This window comes from Ambystoma mexicanum, chromosome 9 (genome assembly GCF_040938575.1).
Source record: "Ambystoma mexicanum isolate Mex_15411 chromosome 9, UKY_AmexF1_1, whole genome shotgun sequence".
Taxonomy (NCBI): Eukaryota; Metazoa; Chordata; class Amphibia; order Caudata; family Ambystomatidae; genus Ambystoma; species Ambystoma mexicanum.
The window spans coordinates 1,526,766,719-1,526,779,851 of record NC_090931.1 but is presented as its reverse complement, the minus strand read 5'-3'; positions in this window follow the sequence as shown (position 1 = coordinate 1,526,779,851).

Sequence of the window (13,133 nt, the reverse complement as noted above, 5' to 3'; positions counted from 1 at the left end):
AGCCTACGTGTATTTCGGGTGTGCCGGGGAGTCCTACACGTGAATTGGCCGTGTGGGTCCTCCCAGCTGTTCCCTCTACACCCTCCATGGCCCCTGCAGGCGGCCCACACCACAGGGGACTACCCTGCACCCCTGCACATGTCCCGCAGGCAGCCCATCCACCTTGGCCATGCCCCCCAGCCAACCCACATGTCACCTTGCACTACAGCCTACCAACGCATGTCTCCCAGCACCCCCACCCCCCTGCATCCAGGGGCACCCTCCACCAGGCCCCCACTCATGTCCAACTCATGTCCCCCTGCACCCCCACACCCCAGCAGTCAGGGGCACCGTCCACCAGGCCCCCACTCATGTCTCCCAGCACCCCCACCCCCCCAGCATCCAGGGGCACCCTCCACCATGCCCCCACTCATGTCTCCCTGCACCCCCACCCCCCAGCATCCAGGGGCACCCTCCACCAGGCCCCCACTCATGTCTCCCAGCACCCCCACCCCCCAGCAGTCGGGGGCACCGTCCACCAGGCCCCCACTCATGTCTCCCAGCACCCCCACCCCCCAGCATCCAAGGGCACCCTCCACCAGGCCCCACTCATGTCCAACTCATGTCCCCCTGCACCCCCACCCCCCAGCAGTCAGGGGCACCCTCCACCAGGCCCCACTCATGTCCAACTCATGTCCCCCTGCACCCCCACCCCCCAGCAGTCAGGGGCACCCTCCACCAGGCCCCACTCATGTCTCCCAGCACCCCCACTCCCCAGCATCCAGGGGCACCCTCCACCAGGCCCCCACTCATGGCCAACTCATGTCCCCCTTCACCCCCACCCCCCAGCAGTCAAGGGCACCCTCCACCAGGCCCCCACTCATGTCTCCCTGCACCCGCACACCCCAGCAGTGCGATTTGTCTGGGTACGTGTATTTTAGGGGTGCGCGGGTAGTCTTACACGCGATATCAGCAGGGTATGTGTAATACGGGTTCGCGTGAACTTCCACACGCGACTGGGCCTGGGAGAGCGTGTCACGTGAATTCCTGGGGTGGGCGGGAATATTCACTCGCGACTGGGCCTGGGAGAGCGTGTTACGTGTATTCCTGGGGTGGGCGGGAAGATTTACACGGTCGCCTACAACGCGCCAAAAAAAAGGTCCAATCCGGAAACACGTACGCCAGCATGAAGCAGGCGCACGTCCCGCGCAGCATAAAAGTGTGCGCAAACAACAAACAAGCTCAGACGCCAGGCTTAATATACCGTTCCTAGTGGGATGATGGAGGAGGAGGAGGAGGAGGAGGAGGAGGAGGAGGAGGAGGAGGAGCTTCACACCCACAACCAGCCTTTATGGTATGCCTGATGACCAGGTGTATGGGAGGTACAGGTTTCCACCTCACATAATACTCAACCTGGTCAGTGAGTGGGAGGATGACCTCACATCACCCACCCTGTGCTCCCAAGCACTGAGCCCCCTGGAGAAGGTCCTCAATGTACTGCACTTGGCTACCGGATCATTTCAGCGGACAAGTGCTTTAGTGGGGGGGGGGGGGTGTCACAGGCCACGCAGTAACGGTGCCTACACCAGGTGTTGGCCATCATCACTGCACGTCCATCAGTCCGCAGGCACGTATACCTGCCCAGAACACCTGCAGAAAGGCAGGCTGTCAGCCAGGATTTCTACAGGGTGGCACAATTCCCCAAAGTGCTAGGTACCATTGATTGCACCCATGTGGCTCTGCGTCCCCCCAGGGCATCTGAGCACATCTATCGAAACCGCAAGCACTGGCATTCCATCAACGTCCAGGTAGTATGTGATGCCAAGGGAATCATCACCTCAGTATATGCCAACTATCCAGGGTCCACCCACGACAGCTTCATTTACAGGATGTCAACCCTAAACCGTGACATGGAAGCTGGGCGGCATGGCGATGCACGGCTGCTTGGTGAGTATAAATGCCACAGCACACGCATGCATGACAGATACAGAGTAATGTCACTACCTCACTAATGATCCCCATCACCACCTCCTCGGGGGACAGTGCCTACCCTCTGAGCACCCACATGATGACGCCAATTCGGAACCCCATCACGCCTCCCGAGGTAAGATATAACAGAGCCCATATTGCAACCTGGGGCATAGTGGAGCGCACATTCGGAGTGCTCAAGTCACACTTTCGCTCCCTTGACCGTTCTGGCGGGCAGCTGTTATACGCTCCCCTAGTAGTGTGCAGGATCATAGTGGCAGCATGTGTCCTGCACAATGTTGCAACACGCCGGGGCCTGGCTGTGGACATGGTGGTGCCCCCACATCCACAAGCACATGCACGCCCGCTGCGCATGGGAGGGGAAAGGGCACGGGGTGAGGCAGCCTGTACGCAGCTGGTGGCTAATTACTTCACATAGAAATCACACCCCTGTGGAGTGCACACAGCCCTGGCACATGCCATCTGACAATCAATGATGACTCAATCTGACAATTCTGATGAATTAAGGGACAGTCAACTGTCAGAACCATAGCAGCCTGAGATTTTTCACCTGGAAGTGTCACAATGTGTGCATCCCTACCTACACAAACACCACCAATGCAGTGTCATCAAAAGACACACTTCTATGCAGCAAAAATGAATACCCACTTGCTCAATACAACATGAGAACAGTGCCATGTCACCAACCCCTCCCCGGCACCGCCACACAACACACCATGGCATGTCATGCTATGTGAGAGCAAACAAATTAATCCCCACAACATGACACAAGTGTCACAAACTACAGTGTCCCTAATGGAAACTGGCCACACATGAAATGCTCACAGTAATGCAGGACCCACAACACACATTACCAAATATTTACCAATAATACTAATCACCTACACAACCTCCAACCTACCATAAACATGACAGTACGGATTTAAAAAAATGGTAGTCTCACTACCTGATAATGCCAGCACTTCGAACACTTCCAACTGTACAGTGTTAGCGCCACGCAAAAGTGTAGGTGCACTGCTTACAACATGGACTCCATTTCCAAAGTAGTCCGCCTTGTGAAGACATGAGAAATGGACCTGCAAATTAGGAGGATGAGATGGATGCAGAGGCACATATCAATACACCATGTAGTGTACAATACAACAACAATATGCACTAGGAATGTATACACAGTAATGACTACAGACTGCCCACACATCAAATGGGAGTCCAACGTCACTGTGTAAGTCAATGTCACTTGGGCACACCCTTTGCAAGCCCATGGAAACGGGAAGCAGGAGGGGTGAGTGTCACACAAACCCAAGCATCTAACCCAAATTCCGGACAAGCCTGCATGTGCCCGTCCACAATACAGCGTATGCCCACGGGAGCCACACAAGGCAACACACTGTCCAAAAAATCAAAAATGGCCATGAATGGGCCAGGGGGGGTGGGGAAGGCCACTCAGGAGGTCCGAGGACAGGGCGCACACCAAACCCCACCTGTGTGGATCTTGCGGAAAAAAAACACCTCCATGGGCTCATGGCCTGCATGGCTAACCTATTGTGAGAGATTCGCTGCTGTCGCTCTCCTCACCCTCTGCAGCTGCATCAGGAGGTAGTAGCACTATGGGAGGCAGCCCATGCATAGCCCTAGTCTGGTCCTCCATGGCAGCAAGCATGCGGGTGTGGAAGGTCTGGTTCTGGAGGATAATCGTGCGGAGGTCCCCATGCAACAACTCGCGTGATGCCCGGACCTCCTCCCTAGTTGCCTGCATCTCAGCTGAGAGCGTACGTGTGAGCCGCTCCAGCTGCTGTTCTGTCCTCATGTCAGTTGAAGCCTCAAGCTCAACAAGAGTCACCCTGAGCTGACGGAGTTCCACCCTCAGGGCTTCCCTTTGGCCCTGGGACTCAAAAGAAATGGCTTCCCGCAGAGTCTCCAGTGCCGCCAGCCTGTCCCTGTTGGACGCCAACATGTCCTCCCTTTTTGTCTGGCAAATGGAGTCTGTTGCCTGCTGTAGTTGTTCCATCAGCCTTTCTTGGGGGACAATGGAAGTGGCCACCCTAAACATAGCCTGAGCCATCATCTCAGATGATGCTGCCTGTTGGTTTGCCATACCGTATATGGATTGCTCCCATGCAGTATTGCCAGGTGGCGTACGGCCACCGCGTCGGCGGGCACCACACCTGTCTGGGGCAAGGCGAACTGCATTCCCCCTCTGATCTGCTGGAACAGGATCAGATGTTGCGGAGTGTGAGCCTGCATCCGTAACCACCAAAGGCGGACCTACCAACACTGACATCCCTATTGAGGGTTCTACCCCTGGTGCAGGTGGATTGGACAGTACAGAATCCCTCCCAGAAACACTTACCTGCGACCGCACATAGGTCTCATCATCCGAATCGACACCTGAATAGAGCTCGGGGGATGTGCACCCAGAGACACCCCTTGAGATGATGGTCTGCAGCAAGTGTGGGTTCTCACCCACCGAGAGATACTCTTCTACAGGGGTAACCCCACACTCTGGTGATGATCCCTCCTACTAAGTGAGGATATATAACATATATTTCAACAAAAGGAAGGAATATACAACAAACTATATAAAACAGTGAACTTATCCCCTCAGAAAGCAGAAATACATAACAGCCGCTAAATCAATATGGGCTGCATTATGTAATCTCAATAACCATAAAACAGTATTATTAGAAAATATCATTTTTAATATATTAATCTCTAATTCAGCACAGGTAATACAAAAATAGTTGCAAAAACATATACACATAACAAAGTCATATACATATTAAAAACATTCCACCTCGCAGTATAGAAACATTTATGCAGACAATTAGATCATCATAGCACCAGAATGGCAACTTAATTGATCTCATTTCCCATTGTGTGTCACAGCCCAACTTATATAAGTTTCTGTCCTCTGTGTTCTCAATAACCGGACATTCATCAGGGGCAGAGGTAGTCCTGTGCTTCAGGTAGATTCTTCCTATTCAACCAACAACTTGCTATTTCTAAGGAAAAAAGAGAGAAACATGTGTCACTGACACCGGCATAATCGGTTTAATTACTCACCACAGCCACGCCCTAATCACCAATAGGGTACCAAGTATATAGTAAATCATATACCTGGTCTAAGGTCTCAAGAAATATATAACTTGGACCTCAAAAGCCAACCCATTTATGGCTCTTCACTGCAGAAGCAAAAGGGATTCAGCATCAAGTCCTACGAAATACCTCCCCCAACGCTAAAATGTAGAACTCCCTTAGTCATAATAGCTGTTCTTTTCCCCTGAGTAGAAGAAAATCTTAACATCTCAATCATCGGTTGGATACTGATACAACCCAAAATTCGAAGTTCTAATATATAGATTGCTCACCATGGGATGTGGAAGCTGAATTTTACCTAGATCCAACCAAGTCTCAGTAGTGGTCACCACCCGTGGACCCTTTCCAATTCCTCTAGACCTCCAAGTGTCTGAAAAACAGGTGGAGGAAGATAGATTCCATTCACCCTCCAAATATCCATTATTCCTCACTTCCAATTAAACAAAGTAATCTTACCTATCTAAGGCTCTTGAGAGCCAACAAATATATGTTTTGATCGGAGTACCATCTGAATACGGCCTCTTCCTCTTCACGGATGTGAACCTCTCGCTCTGTAATATTACAATGCTGAATCAGCAAAATATCAAGGAGTATCCCCATGTAAGACTTAAGTAATTAGACAACACTCCTAAACCTTACCCACAATTAGGTGGATCCATTCATAGTAGGCAGTCACGTATAGAAGTTCGAGAACAGGGGCCGGCGGCCACGTCCACCGTCAGTTCTACCCCCAACCGACCACAAATCCTCATAACAAGTAAGTGGCGTACCGTGCTGACGTCACCACGCTGGTCATCGCGTGGTGACGTAAAACGTCATCACGTACCCTTCATGTAAAAATGGGGCCGGGCTCAAAAAATCCCTAATGATAGCGAGGCTGCCCCGCAACTATTGCTACGGGGAAAACAAAAGGAGATCTCACACAACCAAGGGCCCACAGTGTCCCTACCACAACAGTATCACAGGTATATATGGGGCTCAAAACTAGTAATACCAAATGAAAAATGGGGTAATTTACCGAAGTTTTTATACCCAAAGACCACCATCTGACTGATATTAGTCACTCTTACAGGGGGGAGGGGGAGAGGGCCACCACAAAAGGTGGGGCAGGACCCCCAATAGATGGGCCAGTAGGGTTTGGGCACCCTGGGGGCAGATTGCCACACTAATGTGGCCATCTGCACCAAGCGAAGTTGGGTAAACAAAAAAAATAATACAAATTCATAGGCTGCTTTTTAGGGGGGCTGAGGGGCACCCTAAATTGGCAACGAATGATGTACTGAAACGGAGGGCCCCACCTCATGCAACCCTCCCTGGCGGCAGATAGGGGGGGCCCACCTCTTGCATCCCTTCCTGGGGGTCAGATGCCCCTTCCTAGGAGCAGATATCAGCCCCCCTCCCCCACCTTTTGTGGTGGCCCTCTCTCCCCCCCACCCCAAATGGAGGTGGGGTGTACCTCACACAGCCGTTTGTAGGAGGCCCGGGGAGACCTGCATGAGGTGCCCCCGCCACCCATTTGGGGTGAGGGGGGAGAGGGCCCCCAAAAATGGTGGTGTTAGGCGGAAACCTGTGCAGTTCCCTCTGGGACCACTGCAAAAGATTTAGGACTACAGGCGTTGGCGGTGAACCCACTTGGTAGCAGTCTGTACCACACAGATACACTTGGTAGCTGTGGCTGAGCAGTCAGACTTCTCTCAAGAAAAGTTGGTCAGTATGTGGAGTATACAACATAGGGCAATTCTTCACAGCAAGACAAGCAAACACGCAACGAGGCTTAGTGTAAAGATAGTAAGTTATTTATTTATAACACAACACCTATTGAAAACACTAAAGCAAATCACGGCAAACAAATCAAACACAATTACTCTACGGAGTAGAAAACGATCAATCCCCCTAGCAAAATATCGACAACTCTAGGTTCTACCGGTACCACTTATTTTCAGACAGAGGTGTATACCTCAACCTAGATGACACTCGAATATTAGTTAGGACGGGAGAGAAAAAGATAGGCAGGTTATGAAATCTACACAGTTCAATCCTATGCGGATAAAATGCAAGGCAGGAAGGCAAGAATCACAATAGATCATAAAGTTCAGAGGCCAGGCCCACTCGGAGAGAGGCAAGGCGCGATGTCCCAAAAAGTCTCTAGTGGAGATGCATTCAAGTCTTTATAGCAAATTGTTCTCAGCAGATTGAACCAGTTCAGAACAAAGAATGAGCAAAGCTTGGAGGCGACCCAGCGGAACGGAGAGGATTAAGACACCTCGCTCGAACCGAACGCAAGGGAAGCCAGGCGGTCACGGTACCTTGTTGTGGAGGGCAGCTCCGACGGGGGCAGTTGTTCCTGGTGGTGGATGCACGTCGTGTCTTGGCCAAGAGTAGAGATGATCTCGTTGTCGAAGGAAAGTAAAGTCCGGTGCACCACCAGGGAAGAGACCAGCCACGGAGTGCTCCGTCACAAGGCACCACCTTTTGGTCACGGTACAGGGGTAGTGGCTATCCGGTTGCCGAGGTGCTATGCACGGGCAATTCGACCACTGCGTCCTGAGGCGAATAAAAAGCAAAGGGGACTGGTTGTTCCCACCAGTTAGGGGAAGAGACTCTCCGGCAGGGAGATCTCCTCTGTCGTCGGGAAGTGGTGAGTCGGTTCCGCAGGGCTCCACCGGAGGTGTCGTCGTGCAGGTCGGCTCAGCGTTACCCTCGTCGGATTCTTAGGTCCTGTGGCGACTTCTGAAGATCCAATCCCAAAAGCCCTGCTTTTATGCAGAAGACCCCCATTCATTCAGCCTAGCTGTCAATCAACACATGCTAAGTGGTGAGCGGGAAGGCTCACCACCTGGGCCAATCACTCCAGAGTGCGACCTGAGTTGGCAAGGCAACTCGGTCCAGGGTGCCTAAACCCCCTCCCACACCCCTGAGGTAACCCAGACAAAATGGCAACACTTTGGGGGGCTTCTGTGCAGAAGCCCGCCAAAAGTGGAACAAAGGGCTCAACCTTTGGTTTAGGAGTCACAGAGACGAACACAGAGGCCATTTTAAAACCGAGTTCTGGCAGAAAATACCACTCGATAAACTTATTTAAGATAAGTAGATCGGTGGTACGTCAGAGATTAATGAGAAAAAGTATTAATCTCCAACAATGGGACGAATCCCATAGGGTTAGGTTCGGGATCGAACATAACAAGTAGTTTCCACTGCCACCAGCCAAAACTCGACGAGGGGGGACGGGACAGTGCCCCCTCGAGTAACAGATCCAGGAGTAATCAAATTACCCCTACTAGTACGTCCACAATAAGATGGTTGGTACTAATTCTGTTAGTAAATTTAGGTCTAGTAAAGCCAATGGTGACTTTACATGCCCGGGGAGACAGTAGTCAGTCCCCGGGTATGGAGTCTATGGTGGGGGACCCGCTAGGGCGCCCCAGTGTTATGACACGTAGGGTGCGGTGTAACACACATAGAAAAACATATGAGACCCTATGGAGTAAAAGACCCCATAGCCCATCGAACACATTGACATTTCAAAGGAATTACACACATACATGTCCAAGAGTGGGAGAAAAGAGTCTCACTCTTGGCAGGATGGAAAAAAACAAACTCCAGAAATCCAGCTGCTGGGGGACTCACTAGGTTAGGAAATTCAGCCTAAACAGAGAATTCTCCCTAAAAGGTGGGACAGGCCCCCCCAGTGGGTGGGGCAGTAAGGTTTGGGCACCCCGGCGCCAGATTGGCACACCAATGTGACCCTCTGCACCAAGGGGAGTTGGGTTACCAAAGGAAAAAAATGAAAATGGTGGAACGCTTTTTAGGGGGTGGCGGTGGGGCACCCCAAAGGGTCAGGGAATTTTCTAATGGGATGGGGCGTTGATCCCCTCCCCCTCACCCGCAATGGAGTGGGTGCCAAGTCATTTAGCCCTCCCTGGGACCAGATATCTGCTCCTAGGAACGGACGCCTGAGCCCAGGGAGGAGTGCAGGACAGCCCCCCCTTATCTGCCCCCCGGGGAGGGCTACATTTTGCTGGTGTGACCGTAGGTAACACATGTTCTTTGTTTTGTTTACAGCTTTTTCTACCCGAGCAGCTGCAACGTTATGTGAGTACTGTTTTTTATTATTCTATGGTTAGGGCCCACTGTCAGTGGGGTGGGTGAGACTGGGGCTGGATTGTTGGTGGTGTGGGTGGGAATGGCCCGTCTGGGCAGATCACCTCCAACTATCCTGGAGTTGCGGCTGGGGAGGTATTGGCACACTGCCGAGACTCCTTGGTGGGGAGAAGCTTGGTGGGGAGAAGCTGTAACGCAGGGCAGCCAGGGCTCCAGCAAAGTCGGCGGTAATATCCTTGGACTTGGGCACCCTTCTCCCATGTGGGTCTTTGCTGGTGGTTCTGGGTATTACATTCTGGCCCGATTTGCGTAAGTCAGACCTCTGTGGATTCCCACGGGTGTCCTCTTTTCGGAAATGCATGGGGTTCCCTGTTTTCCTTGGAGGCTTGGACACCCGAGGCCCATATCTGTATGTTGTGCCGGTCGGCAGAATGGCTGAGATTCCCCTCTGCAAACAGGCTGGGGGTTGCTTGCGTTTACGGCTTGCCCCTTGCCAGCCAGGTAGGTGCACCCACGCATGTGAGGTACCGTTTTCATCGGGACACCTGTGGGAACGCGTGACCGTAGGCCATGTGTTGTTGGGGTCGTGTTTCGATGGGTGCGTCGAGCGAAATGTGCGGAAAAAGCGTTTTTTTCCCCCACATTTCGGACTTTGCAGGGCTGTCTGGGTAAAACATTCTGGGGCGATGTGCGCAAATCATACCTCTGCGGATTCCCACGGGTGTCCTCTTTTCGGAAATGCATGGGGTTCCCCGTTTTCCTCGGTGGCTTGGACACCCGAGGCCCATATCTGTACGTTGTGCCGGTCGGCAGAATGTCTGAGATTTCGCTCTGAAAACAGACTTGGGGTTACTTGTGTTTTAGGCTTTCCTCTTGGCGGCCAGGTAGGTGCACCCACACATGTGAGGTACTGTTTCATCGGGACACCTGTGGGAATGCGTGACGGTAGGCCATGTGTTGTTGGGGGCGTGCTTCGATGGGCGCGTCGAGCGAAATGTGCTGAAAAAGCGTTTTTTCCCCCACATTTCGGACTTTGCAGGGCTGTCTGGGTAATAAAATCTGGGGGCGATGTGCGCAAATCATACCTCTGCAGATTCCCACGGGTGTCCTCTTTTCGGAAATGCATGGGGTTCCCCCGTTTTCCTTGGTGGCTTGGACACCCGAGGCCCATATCTGTACGTTGGGCCGTTCGGCAGAATGTCTGAGATTTCGCCATGAAAACAGACTTGGGGTTACATGTGTTTTAGGCTTTCCCCTTGGCGGACAGGTAGGTGCACCCACACATGTGAGGTACCGTTTTCATCGGGACACCCCCTAGAACGCCCTCGCTCAAGGAAAAGCCTTCAAAATGCCCAAATCATCGCAAAGGGCTGCGCTAACCCTGGACCAGTTCACAGGGCTGCCAAACAGCAAACGCCAAGCGGGGAACGTGTATTTCAGTGGTTTGCGGGAAGTTTCACATGCAATTGTCCTGGGTACGTGTACATCAGGGGTGCGTGGGAAGTAACACACGCAATTCCATCAGGTTGCGTGTATTCCAGGGGTGCGCGGGAAGTATCACACGCAAAAGCAGCAGGGTACGTGTATTTCAGGGGTGCGCGGGGAAGTATCACACGCGATTCCATCAGGCTATGTGTATTTCAGTGGTGCGCGGGAAGTATCACACGTGATTCCATCAGGGCACGTGTATTTCAGGGGTGCGCGGGAAGTATCACACGCGATTCCATCAGGGCACGTGTATTTCAGGGGTGCGCGGGAAGTATCACACGCGATTCCATCAGGGTACGTGTATTTCAGTGGTGCGCGTGAAGTATCACACGCGATTCCATCAGGGCACGTGTATTTCAGGGGTGCGCGGGAAGTATCACACGCAAAAGCAGCAGGGTACGTGTATTTCAGGGGTGCGCGGGAAGTATCACACGCGATTCCATCCGGGCACGTGTATTTCAGGGGTGCGCGGGAAGTATGACACGCAAAAGCAGCAGGGTACGTGTATTTCAGGGGTGCGCGGGAAGTATCACACGCAAAAGCAGCAGGGTACGTGTATTTCAGTGGTGCGCGGGAAGTATCACACGCGATTCCATCAGGGCACGTGTATTTCAAGGGTGCGTGGGAAGTATCACACACGATTCCATCAGTGCACATGTATTTCAGGGGTGCGCGGGGAGCACTACACATGAATTGCCTGTGTGGGTCCTCCCAGGTGTTCCCTCTACACCCTCCATGGCCCCTGCAGGCGGCCCACACCACAGGGGACTACCCTGCGCATGTCCCAGGCAGCCCATCCACCATGCCCACCATGCCCATGCCCTCCAGCCAACCCACATGTCACCTTGACTCACTACTGTCCCCCTGCACCCCACCTCCCAGCACTTTGGTGCACCCTCCACCAGGCCCCCACTCATGTCCCCCTGCACCTCCACCCCTCTGCATCCAGGGGCACCCTCCACCAGGCCCCCACTCATGTCTCCCTGCACCCCCACCCCCCAGCATCCAGGGGCACCCTCCACCAGGCCCCCACTCATGCCTCCCTGCACCCCCACCCCCACCAGTCAGGGGCACCCTCCACCAGGCCCCCACTCCTTCCTACCACCCCCACCCCCCAGCAGTGCGATTCGCCTGTGTACGTGTATATCAGGGTTGCGCGTGTAGTCTGACACGTGATATCAGCAGGGTACGTGTATTACGGGGTTCGCGGGAAGTTCCACATGCGATTTCAGCAGGGTACATGTATTCCAAGGTGCGCGGGAAGTTCCACACGCAATTTCAGCAGGGTATGTGTATTCCAAGGTGCAAGTGAAATTCCACATGCGAATCCAGCAGCCTACGTGGATTCCGGGGGTTCCGGCCAGTCCTACACGTGAATCCGCCGTGTGGGTCCTCCCAGCTGTTCAACCGACACCCTTCACGGCCCCTGCAGGTGGACCACACCACAGGGGACTACCCTGCACATGTCTCGCAGGCAGCCCATCCACCATGCCCATGCCCCCCAGCCAACCCACATGTCACCTTGCACTACTGCCCACCAACGCATGTCTCCCAGCACCCCCACCCCCCAGCACTGTGGGGCACCCTCCACCAGGCCCCCACTCATGTCCAACTCATGTCTCCCTTCACCCCCACCCCCTGCATCCAGGGGCACCCTCCCCCAGGCCCCCACTCATGTCCAACTCATGTCTCCCTGCACCCCCACCCCCTGCATCCAGCGGCACCCTCCACCAGGCCCCCACTCATGTCTCCCTGCACCCCCACCCCCCACTAGTCAGGGGTAACCTCCACCAGGCCCCCACACATGTCTCCCTGCACCCCCACCAGTCAGGGGCACCCTCCACCAGGCCCCCACTCATGTCTCCCTGCACCCCCACCCCCCAGCACTGTGGGGCACCCTCCACCAGGCCCCCACTCATGTCTCCCAACACCCCCACCCCCACCAGTCAGGGGCACCCTCTACCAGGCCCCCACTCATGTCCAACTCATGTCTCCCAGCACCCCCACCCCCCTGCATCCAGGGGCACCCTCCACCAGGCCCCCTCTCATGTCTCCCAGCACCCCCACCCCCCAGCACTGTGGGGCACCCTCTGCCAGGCCCCCACTCATGTCTCCCAGCACCCCCACCCCCCAGCATCCAGGGGCACCCTCCACCAGGCCCCCACTCATGTCCCCCTGCACCCCCAACCCCCCTGCATCCAGGGGCACCCTCCACCAGGCCCCCACTCATGTCTCCCAGCACCCCCACCCCCCAGCATCCAGGGGCACCCTCCACCAGGCCCCCACTCATGTCCCCCTGCACCCCCACCCCCCTGCATCCAGGGGCACCCTCCACCAGGCCCCCACTCATGTCTCCCAGCACCCCCACCCCCCAGCATCCAGGGGCACCCTCCACCAGGCCCCCACTCATGTCCCACTGCACCCCCACCCCCCCTGCATCCAGGGGCACCCTCCACCAGGCCCCCACTCATGTCCAACTC